This window comes from Gossypium arboreum, chromosome 7 (assembly GCF_025698485.1).
Source record: "Gossypium arboreum isolate Shixiya-1 chromosome 7, ASM2569848v2, whole genome shotgun sequence".
In the NCBI taxonomy this organism is placed as follows: domain Eukaryota; kingdom Viridiplantae; phylum Streptophyta; class Magnoliopsida; order Malvales; family Malvaceae; genus Gossypium; species Gossypium arboreum.
In genome coordinates this window covers 66,278,468-66,290,577 of record NC_069076.1, presented here as the reverse complement: position 1 = coordinate 66,290,577, position 12,110 = coordinate 66,278,468, and the positions used below count along the sequence as shown (strand labels likewise).

Below are 12,110 nucleotides of genomic sequence, written 5' to 3'. Positions count from 1 at the left end.
AGTATGGAAAATCAAGGCTAAATATGAATATTTTATGACATTTACGTACGAGATGATAAAAGATAAAACCACTAAATATATCAAGTTAGAGGATTATGGAAATAATGAATGAATGCATGTGAGTAGGCTTAAATTTCATGGAAACAAGGAAAAATGGAAGAGTATAGCATAATGGAGTAACTAAAATGACAAAAATTTTTATTAAACAAGCACTAGTATTTTACTATTCTAACTATGAACATTAAAAAATAGTTCAATATAGCAAAGGAATCATGAAATAAGCAACATATTTAAAGAAAATAGAGAGAAAAGAGTAAACAAATGCAAAAAGAAGGAACTTAGGGCTTCAAAATCGGTGTTGTAGGCGGCACACGAGCGTAGGGGTAAGGCGTATCGAGTTGCAGCGGCTAGGGTTAGGGATTTTTAGGGAGGGAGATGATGAATAGTGAGGGGTTTATACAGATTTTGGGGCACACGGCCATGGGACATGCCCGTGTGCCCTAATTTTTGCCCGTGTGTTTTGCGAATTTTGAATTTGGTCTCATCTAACATTTGGCCCACGCCCGTGTGGCTTGGGCGTGTGGGCGCACACGGCCTTGTCTCACGATCGTGTCTTTCTTCGTTCGCTTCTCCCACACTCGTATACATAGGTCCATGCCCGTGTTTGTTTTGACAGTGTCGACCATGGGTAGAGGGCACAGGCGTGTCGCATGCCCGTGTTACATTCTCAATTTCAACCACAGTTTCAAACCACGAGCGTGTCGCACCCCCATGTTGTTTTAGCAGTTTCGCCCATGGCCATGTCGCACGGGCATGGCAACTTATCGTATCCCGTGTTGGGGAAAAAATCTTGCCCTGTTTTCATATGAAATAATGCACGCCCGTGTGCTTGGCTGTGTAGTCTTTAGAAAGTCTGCGTTTTGTGATTCGGTTAGTATGTTAGATGTTAAAAACTAAAATTTTAAAGAAATTAACACTGTTAATGCTCGGGTTGCCTCCCGATAAGCGCTTATTTATAGTCTAAGCTCGACTTACCTCACTTTTTCATAGTCAAGGTGGAGCGAGGAGTTTACACTCCTTATCCCTGCTATAAATTTTATCAACACAAGGTTTAAGATGAGTATTGTTTACCTTAAATGTACCAAATTTGGGATGATTTACCTCGATTGTACCATATGGAAAAATACTGAGTACCGTAAGAGGAATTTCTTTATTAGTTTCATAAGTGGTAATGCGAGGATCTGCTGCATCTAGTAGTACTTTGTCTCCAACTTTAAGTTGATTTGGTGAGGTATTGAGCTCGTCTTGGCTCGGTTTCGACCTATCGGGTGTTCTTAATTTCTGTGTCTGCCATTCATCTAGCTCCTCGATTTGTAGCCTCCGTTCTTCATAGATAGGTCCCTTTTTGTTGTTTGAACACGACTCATATACGTTTTTTGCAATTGTTTCCTGCACAGAAGGTTTCACCACGTGATCATTACTAGTAGAATGATTGATACAACCACCTTCAATTTTTGATGTGTTACTCGAATTACGAGCTTGAAGGGTGATTGGTTCATCTTCCACACGAAGTGTGAGTTCACCTGTACCAACATCAATAATGGTTCTAGCAGTCGCTAAAAAGGGTCGTCCTAAAATTAAAGGTAACAAAGTCTACTGGGTATATAAATTTATCGATCATAACAAGAACATCTTCAATGATACCCCTAGGAAATATATCAGGCAATTGAATGCTCATCCTAGTTTGTTTGGGTTTCCCAAGACCTAGCTGTTTAAACATTTTATAAGGCATAACATTAATGCTTGCCCCGAAGTCAGCCAATGCATGATGAACATCTAAACTACCAATTAAACAAGGAATCATAAAACTCCCTGGATCTTTCAATTTGTTAGGTAGCTTATTCTATAATATGGCTAAGCAAAATGCATTCAATTCCACATGCGGTGCCACATCCAACTTTCATTTTTTTGTTAAAAGCTCATTTAAGAATTTGATTGCGTTTGGCATCTACGAAAGCACTTTAATAAACGGTAAGTTTATATGTAGTTTCTTTAAAAGTTTAAGGAATTTACCAAATTGTTCGTCTGATCTGTCTTTTCTTGTCGCATTGGGGTATGGCACACGAGGTTTATATTCTGTACTTACTGGCTTTGGGTCATTTTGGCCTACCTCATTCTTACCTTTGCTTACAATCGTTTCTAACCTTGGTTTTACAACTACCCCTTCCTCATCTTGAATGGAAATATTGTTGAGTTGCTCCCTTAGGTTAGATTCAGTGTTGCTTGGCAGGCTACCTTGTGGTCGTTCGGAAATTAACTTAGCGAGCTATCCAATCTGAGTTTCGAGCTCCTGGATTGATGCTTGTTGATTTTTGAGTGCTGTCTCAGTATTCTGAAAACGAGTTTTTGACACTAAGATGAATTTGGTTAGCATCTACTCAAGGTTCGACTTCTTTTCGTGCAGGTAAGGTGGTTGTTGAAAACCTAAAGGATGTTGTGGCCTTTGATTTCCTTGACCGCCCCACGAGAAATTGGGATGGTTCCTCCAACCTGCATTATAAGTGTTAATATATGGATTATTTTGGGGTCTAGAGTTATTGTTACCCATATATTGGACTTGTTCCTCCTTGATGCTAGGGTTGAAAGGTTGATATTCTGTGCATACTCCTCCTCCATTCGAGTTGCACCTCATCACTGGATGTACCTGAGTAGAACCACACAAACCGCCAATCTTTTTATTTAAGAGCTCTACTTGGTTAGATAGCATAGTAACTGCGTCAAGGTTGAAAACACCGGCTGCTTTCATCGGCTTTGTTCTCATAACTTGCCACTGATAGTTATTTAGTGACATCTCCTCAATAAATTCATAAGCCACCTCAGGTGTCTTATTATTGATAGTTCCTCCAGTGGCTGCATCAATCATTTGCTGAGTCGAAAGATTCAGGCCATTATGAAACGTTTGAACCTGTAGCCAAAGCGGTAACCCATGGTGAGGGCACCTTCTCAAAAGGTCCTTGTATATCTCCCATGCATCGTAGAGTGTTTCTAAATCCATCTACATAAAAGAAGAGATATCATTACGTAATTTGGCTATTTTAGCCGGTGGAAAATATTTTAATAAAAACTTTTCAGTCATTTGTTCCTAAGTAGTGATTGACACTCGTGGTAACGAGTTCAACCATTGTTTAGCCTTATTCCTTAAAGAAAAGGGAATCAACCGAAGGTGAATAGCGTCATCAGAAACACCATTAATTTTAAAGGTATTGCAAAATTCTAGGAAATTTTCCAAGTGAGCGTTGGGATCCTCGTCCTGCAAACCATCAAACTGAACAAACTGTTGTATCATTTGAATTTTGTTAGGTTTTAGTTCAAAATTATTTGCAGTAATAGTAGGTCTAACTATACTTGACTCAGTTCCTATTAAATTAGGTTTAGCATAATCATACATAGTGCATGGAGTAGGATTCTGGTTTACTGGATCTGCAGCAATCGTAGGAGGTAGCGGATTTTCTTGGTTTTCAGCCATCTCCTCGGTTGTGGTTGAAGTATCATCCTTTTGCTCATCCTCTGTGTATCTTAGGCTTCACCTTATTTCTCTCCGATTTCTGTAAACTGTGCGGTCGATCTCATCATCAAAAATAGTGGTCCTGACGGGTTTCTTCTGGTCATAAACTAGAAAAACCTGTCAGAAGAAAATAAATGAAGAATTAGAAAAGAAAATAAAAATTTAAATTGCAATAGAAGAAAAATGGCTAAAGTAATAAAAATCGAGTGTTCCTAATATCCTAGTTCCCCGGCAATGGCGCCAAAAGCTTGATTGCGTGATATTCGTAATAGGTTTTAAAGATTTATAAATGAAACATTCTTGAGACTAAATTATTATCACAATTAAGGCAAGTGTACCTATCAAACAGTAGTATAGTTTAGCAAGACCGGATTGTTGAACCCAAAGGAACTACGAGTACTAGTATTTACTTCCTTTTTATTATCTAGCCTAAAAATTAAGAGGTTTGGTTGCCAAAACTAATTACTAACTAAGAATGCACAGAAAGAAAACTCGGGTAAATACTTTTGGGAAAATTCGATTAATTGAGACAATACCTAAGGAAAAATCCACCTAGACTTCACTTGTTATTTGACTCTGAATCAGACAATTTATTCATTTGACTTGATCTGTGGAAATCCTTAAGTTATATTATTATCTCTCTCGAGACTAATAACGTTTAACCCTAGGTTGAATAATTGAAATCTCTTTCTAATTAACACCCTAAAATTGCATTAACTCGATCTATGGATTCCCTTATTAGGTTTCACCCTAATCCGACAAAATCTTGTCACCCTATCTCTAGGCGCGCAATCAACTCCGCTTAATTATACAATTTTACTCTTAAACAAGGTCTATTCCTCCTCTGAATAAGAGCGTTAACTTGAATCAATATCTTGGAATATTAAAACAAGGATTAAGAACACATAATTAAGAACAAGTCAAATATTTATCATACAATTCAGATAATAATAACAAGATCTGTCTTATGTTTCATTCCCCTTAGGTATTTAGGGGGTTTAGTTCATATTTATGAAAGAAAACATCTCAAAAGCATAAAGATAACAAAACATAAGAAAACCCAAAACTTCTGAAGGAACTTGAAGGGAGATCTCCAGTCTTGATAATGAATCCGGCTATTGAGACGGATTAATCTGCTTTCCTTGAGTAATTCCTTGTTTCCTACTCTGTGTGCCCCTTCTAAGTGCCTCATCAAGTGTTTAAATAGGCTTTTGAATGCCTAAGAGCCCTAAAAATTGACCTTTTTCGAATAGGACTAAACTTAGGCTCGGTAGGGACACGCCCGTGTGACACGCCCGTGTGCGATTACTCCAGCCCGTGGTCAAGGCTATTAAATAGGTACAGACGTGTGGTCTACCTGTGTAAGTCGTGCTTCGATCCTTCCAAATTGACACGGCCGTGTGACACGCCTGTGTGAGGAAGTCGAGGCCGTGTTGTTTTCCCATGTGGGTCTATTTTCTCCATTTTTGGCTCGTTTCTCGCTCTTTTTACTCTCCTATGCTCACCTAAGTATAAAACATGAAATTAAAGGATTAGGAGCATCGAATTCACCAAATCTAAGGAGAAATCATCCGTAAATGCGCTAAGAATGGGATAAAAATATGTATAAATTACGGTTTATCACTCGTATACTTTTATGTAAGTAGAAGCTCAAGTTCAAATAGATAAAGAATCGAAAGCTAGTGTATTGGAAATATAACTTCTGCAACATATAACATTACTTACAATAGTGGAATTCATATCCCAAGAAATTGGTAAATGATATCCTCTCATTGGCATTACATAATAGACAAAAGGTAAACGTGACCACGAGTCATTTGTCTTTGTGATGAGTCATTTGTCTTTGTGATAAATGGCTTAGTTACTATTTGATAATAATTGACTTTTCATAAAGGAAGACGCAATTATTACCATGAGATAAAATAGGATCATATTGGGAGAATGAATTTATCCTAAAGAGATTAATGATTTCTTATAAGAGTAACACACTTATGACAAAGAGTAATTGGACCACGTATCAAGTAACTTTCTTGATGGTATGTAATTGAGGAGATCTTAGTCACAATACTATAACGAAATGAGTTCATGACTAAATGAGTTTATAATTAATAGGCAAAAAGCAGGAAATTAATTATATATCATTTGAGCCCTAATTACATATGTCCAAGTGGTGCCTCCGCTAGCTTGTTGACACTAGAAATGAATTGCATATAGAATCAAATGAAAAAAAAATGGATAAAAATGATAAAATTTGAGAAATGAGTTAGATTCGGAAATAAATGTGGTTTCTCACTAAGTATGGAAATGAGTGACAATTAATTTAAAATTTTCAAATTATTATCTAATCAAATAATTGAAGTTTGAAAATGGAATTAAATTAATTGGTTATTGTGAATCTATTTAATATGGAAATTAAATATAAATTCTCATAGATTATTTTACAATAAAGTTGTCATGACTTAATGGAATTAGAACTGGGTTGATAAAATTATTTAATTTGAAAATTAATTTAATAAATAATATTTATTTTTGGAAATAGAAAACATGTATTAAGTTAGATTAAATTATAAAGTGCTGGGTTAAATGTCTAGGAAGCACATATAATTGGACCCAATACAAAAGCGGCCTAAATCTCCTCATAATACATATGAGGTATTCAAAGAGAATTACTTTCCGACTGAAAGTAAGAAAGTGCGTTTGGTTTTGTGTTTGATTCATGATTGTTGGGCCCACATTCGAAGTGATTCATGGCATGAGAATAGTGAAGAAGGTCATTCGATTAAAAGTCGGGAACGTCAAGGATCAGACTGAACTTCATTTCTTCTATTGGAATAACATGAGATGGGTCAAATTGATATCACCGGAGCATGGATACATGAAATACGTCATGAATCTTTTGTAATTCCAACGGTAAGGTTAGGTGATATGCAACTGGTCCAACTCTTTTGACGATTTCATACGACCCAATAAACTTGGGACTCAATTTTCCCTTACAAACAAAACAGAAGATCTTTTTCCATGGAGATACCTTAAGGAATACCTTTTCACTGAAAACATATTCAATATCTTTCTACTTTAGATCAACATACAATTTTTTTCCTATCAGAAGCTACTTTCAATCTGCCCCTGATCATCTTTACCATATTTTCAGATTCCTAAATAAACCCTGGCCCGATTACTTTCTTTTCACTCAATTCCAACCAACATAAGGGTGTTCTACATCATTGACCATATAATGCTTCATATTGAGCCATTTGAATTCTCGACTAGAAATTTTTATTATACAAAAATTCAGCTAATGGTAAATAATGTTTCCAACCAGATTTGTATCAATAGTATAAGCTCACAACATATCTTCCAAGACTTGAATAACTCTTTTTGACTGGCCATCAGACTGAGGATGGAATGTTGTGCTGAAATTTAATCTCGTACCTAATGATTTGTGCAACTATTTCCAAAATCTCGAGGTGAAATGAGGATCTCAATCTGAGATAATAGACACGGGCGCACCATGAAGTCTAACTATCTCATGGATATACACTTCAACTAGCTTCGAAAGTGACCAATCATTTCTAACTACCAAGAATTAAGTAGACTTTGTCAGTCGATCCATTACCACCCAAATTGCGTCTCTTTTAGTCAGTGATAATGGTAAACCAACTACAAAATATATTGCAATTTGTTCCTAATTCCATTCTGGAATAGATATATGCTGTAATAATCTAGTGGGAACTTAGTGTTCAACTTTTACCCATTAGCAGGTCAAAAATATTTAGCTACATATTCAACAATCTATCTTTTCATTCTGGACCACCAATATGAATCTCAGAAGTCACAATACATTTTCACACTACCAGGGTGCATAACAAAAGGACCATCGTGAGCCTCACACAAAATCATCCTTTTTAGATCAACATTATAAGGAACACACATTTGATTGCAAAATCGGATGCAATCATTCATATCAATATTGAAAGTCTCAGTAACACCTTGCTGGGCAAGCTTCATTTTCTCCACTAATTTAGAATCAATAGGCTACGCCTCTTTAATTCGATCAATCAACACAAGCTTAACTTTCAACTCAGCTAATAGACTTCTATCATCACATATACTGAACTAAGCAAACATCGCTCTCAATTTAATTATCGATTTCCAACTCAAAGTATCAATCACAACATTCACTTTCCCCGAATGGTAATCAATTATGCAATTATAATCTTTCAATAGTTTGATCCAACAAGCTGTTTCAGACTCAACTCCTTTTGAGAGAAGAGATAATTGAGACTTTTGTGATCCACATATATATGACATTTTTCACCATACAAGTAGTGCCTCCAGATTTTTAGAGCAAATACCACAACAGCTAGCTATAAATCGTGTGTCGAGTAATTGTGTTCATTGTTTTTAGTTGAGAGGATACAAAAATAATTAATTTACCATCCTGCATCACGACACATCCCAAACCATTCAATGAGGTATTGGTGAAAAGAACAAATTCTTTCACCGACTCAAGCAAGTTTAGGATCGATGCTTCAATCAACATAGCTTTCAACTTCTCAAAATTTTCTTGACACTGACTATCCCACACAAATGGAACATTCTTATGCAGGAGCTTCATCATAGGAAAAACTATTCTGGAAAACTCATTCACAAATCTCCTGTAATAACCGACCAAGCCAAGGAAGCTTCGAATCTCAGATACATTTTTTGGTGCTTTCCATTGAAGGATAGCTTCAATCTTTTTAGGGTCAACTTGAATTCCCTTAGCTGAGATAATGTGCCCTAGAAACACCACATCAGATAAATAGAACTCACACTTACTAAGCTTCCTAAAAAGTTACCTTTCACACAACACTAGCAATACGATTCTCAAATGCTTATCATGCCTGGCCTTTGATCTCAACTATATCAAGATATCATCAATAAACACAAGCACAAATTGATCCAGATAGGGCTGAAAAATGCAGTTCATAAGGTCTATGAATGCCGTAGGTGCATTCATCATCCTGGATGGCATTACAAGAAATTTATAGTAACTGTATCGTTATGAAACATTGTTTTTGGTATGTCACTATCCTTTACTTTCAACTCATAATATCCTGATTTGAAATCAATCTTGGAGAAGATTGATGTACCTTTCAAGTAATAAAATAAATCATCGATACGCAATAATGAATATCGGTTCTTAATCATCAACTTATTCAACTGCTGATAATCAATGCAGAGCCACATCGACCCATCTTTCTTTTTAACAAACAACACTAGAGCTGCCCAAGGCCATAAACTAAGACATATAAAGTCGTAATCCAGGAGGTCTTGCAACTAACTTCCAAATCTTTCAACTCATTCGTTCTATACGGTACAAAGGAATTGAAAAAGGAGTTGTACTCAAAGTAAAATTTAATTGCAAATTCCACCTCGCGATTGGGAGGCAATCCTTGTAATTCCTTAGGAAACACATCTGAGAACTTGCATGCTATCTGAATCTTGCTTATCTGACTTTTATCCGAGTGCAAGTTAATAATATAAGCTAAGATCGCTTTAAAACATTGACTCAATAGCTTATTAGCTCGAACTGAAGAAATTATATAAGTTGAACCATCAATTTGATACCATTCACTTCTATAACTTCACCATCTGAACTTTTTTGAGACAATCCAAAATCACTCAATGCTCAGTCAACCAGTTTATACCCAGAATCACATCGAAATCACTGAACGACATAATTAAAAAATCAACATGGAATGATCTATTCTAGATTTCCAATGGACACTGCCTACACACTTAATCAACGAGCAGCATTTGTTCCAAAGGACTAGATACAACCATTGTAATTTTTGATAATTTAGATCTCAAATTCACTGATTTCATAAAGATATAATTAATATAAGAATACGATGAACTAGGGTCAATCAAAGCATATACAGGTGCTAAGAATAAAAGAAAATACCTCCTACAACAATGATAGCATCACCCTTTTCACAAGTTCTGACCACATAGGCTTGTGCTGGGGCTTTAGCCTCTAATTGCTGAACAACTGATTTAGTCCCTCTGTTCTAACTTCCCTTCAATACAAAACCCCCACAAGGATTTCCCTGACCCTTAATAGTAGAAGCGGACCTCTGAGTGGGAATGAGAGAAGCATCATCAAAATGTTCTAGAGACCCACATTTGAAACATGCCCCGATCTTCCAAGGTACCTGAGACTCTTTAGATCACTTTGACATAGGGTGCAAACTAGATGTCCCAAATCACTTCCTAAAGGTTTAAGAGGGCCTAATATTTTTCATAAGGCCCATGACCAACTCAACTATTTTTGCATGTTCAGTTAGATCGAAAAATTCTTTTAGCTTTTGCGATACTAATTAAACTCTAATCTCATCATACAATCCTTGTAAGAATCACTTAGAACTCTTTTCTTTGGACGTAATCAATTCTAAAACATACTTGATGAGCTACAATGTAACAACCTAATTTTAGGGGCTAGTCGAAATAGTGGTCTCGGGACTACAAATCTAAAGTTAGAGAAATTATTTTATTATTAAAATAGATTCATAGCATGTTTATAATAGTGCTTGAAAAACTTGGTGAGCTAATTTTAACGTTTGTGAGCCCAATTGCGAAAAAGGACTAAATCGTATAAAGTACAAAAGTCTTAAATTGATAACTAAGGGTGCCAAATTTCCATGTATCATAAATTTGGGGTTTTTAAAGTTAAATTGGGCCATTAAATAGGTGATGGCCAGCCATGGTAGATGAAAATGTTGAAAAGTCAACATTAGGTGAAATTTGATGACATAAGGTGTATTATAATAATACCTAAGCGTAGCTATCATCTTTTTCTTTCATTCTCTCTTTATTTCACCGATTTTTTCAGCCATTTTTAAGTGTTTTAAGGTTCAAAATTTGCAGCAACTTATTCCTCTCACAAGTGATTTTAATGAGTTTTCTTAAAGATTTTTGCATTTTTGAGACCCTTGAAGCATGAGCTTTCAAATGAGGGGTCTATATTGCAAAATGATTAAGAGTTTAGGGTTTGACCATGAGAGTATTTAGGGTGATTTTTGAAATTTTATGGAAGAAAATGAGTCTTGGGTGTTTTATAAACAACTTTTGTGAAAGGAGTTAGCATGAAAACACCTAATAGGACTAATGTGCATAAGTTGTAAAATAGATAATAAATGTGTGAAATAGTGGGAGTTTGGAGTTGCGATAAGAGTCAAAGAGGTTTGGCTAGTCTTGAGAAATAAAGAAATTCGATAAAAATCGATTTTCGGGCTGAGGGGTAAAATGGTCATTTTGTAAAAGTCTAGGGGCAAAATGGTCATTAGCCCAATTGTGAATTGTTGAGTGCTTAGGTTGATAAAGTGACTTAATAATTGCATTTTGTTATTATAGATCAAGAAATACCAAGTCCAAACCTAGACCAGGGGAAAGCCAGGCAAACCAACTAAATCGGCTAGTCACCACATTTTGTAATCCGAGGTAAGTTGTATGTAAATAATACAACTACATTGTTAATTATATGTGTTTGAATTATTACAACATAAATTGCTTGATTGTGAAATTGAGAATGTATAATGATAAATGAGATAGTAGAATTTTCGTTGGAACCTTAGGAAGTAAATCGGATATTCATGCCATGACATTTGGGTCATTCGTGTGTGAGCTAGTGTAAGACATATCTGGGACATGCATCGACCACATTATGAGAGCCAGTGTCAGACCATGTCTGGGACATGGCATCAGCATTGAGACAAGGGCTAGTGTAAGACATGTCTGGGACATGCATCGGCCTCGAGACGTAAGCCAGTGTAAGACATGTCTAGGACATGCATCAGCTACAAGATGATAGTCAGTGTAAGACCATGTCTGGGACATGGAATTGACTTGAGATATGAGCCAGTGTAAGACTGTGTCTAGGACATGGCATCGACACCTTACCCTATGCTTGAGGCTTATGTAATATCTGGTAGTATTCCGAATGGTTCAATGGTGAAAGTTATGTTCTAAGCTAATGAGGAAAGTATAACCGTGTTGTAAGTGGTACAGGTACCTAATTGGTACTTATGAGATATGAGCTCAATATATAATATGTAACTTGTATGGATGGTAATGAGTAAGTTATGCTTATGCCTACCTTGGTGTTATGAGCATGTTGAGTATTGATAAATCGTTGTTGTATACTTAATTGTATGCAACTTACTAAGCTATTATGCTTACCCCCTTCCTTTTCATTTCCTTACTGTGCCGCCTAACTAGCTCAAGGATCACCGGAAGTCAGAGATATCGATCACACTATCAACCAAACCATTCAGTATAGTTGGATTTATATATTTGAATATGGCATGTATAGGAGTTAGACTTTATTATTTTATGTCATTGAGGTTTGGCCATATATATTAGCTTGGGTTGGAAACCCTTCAATTTGTATTAAGCCTTGAATGATGGCTAACATTCAATTTGAATTTATAAAAGATGCATTATCATGGTTCAATGAATGTCTATTGTGGCTGATTTGGTTATAGGAATTATGCTTGTTTTG

General features: G+C 36.0%; 1 non-coding gene across 1 annotated transcript; it reads left to right on the top strand.

Annotated features, from left to right (window-relative positions):
• Positions 1-2,981: 2,981 nt before the first annotated feature.
• LOC128296209 (small nucleolar RNA R71) lies at positions 2,982-3,088 on the top strand. Its single transcript, XR_008286758.1, has one exon. It is a non-coding gene; the product is annotated as a small nucleolar RNA R71 (small nucleolar RNA).
• Positions 3,089-12,110: the final 9,022 nt, after the last annotated feature.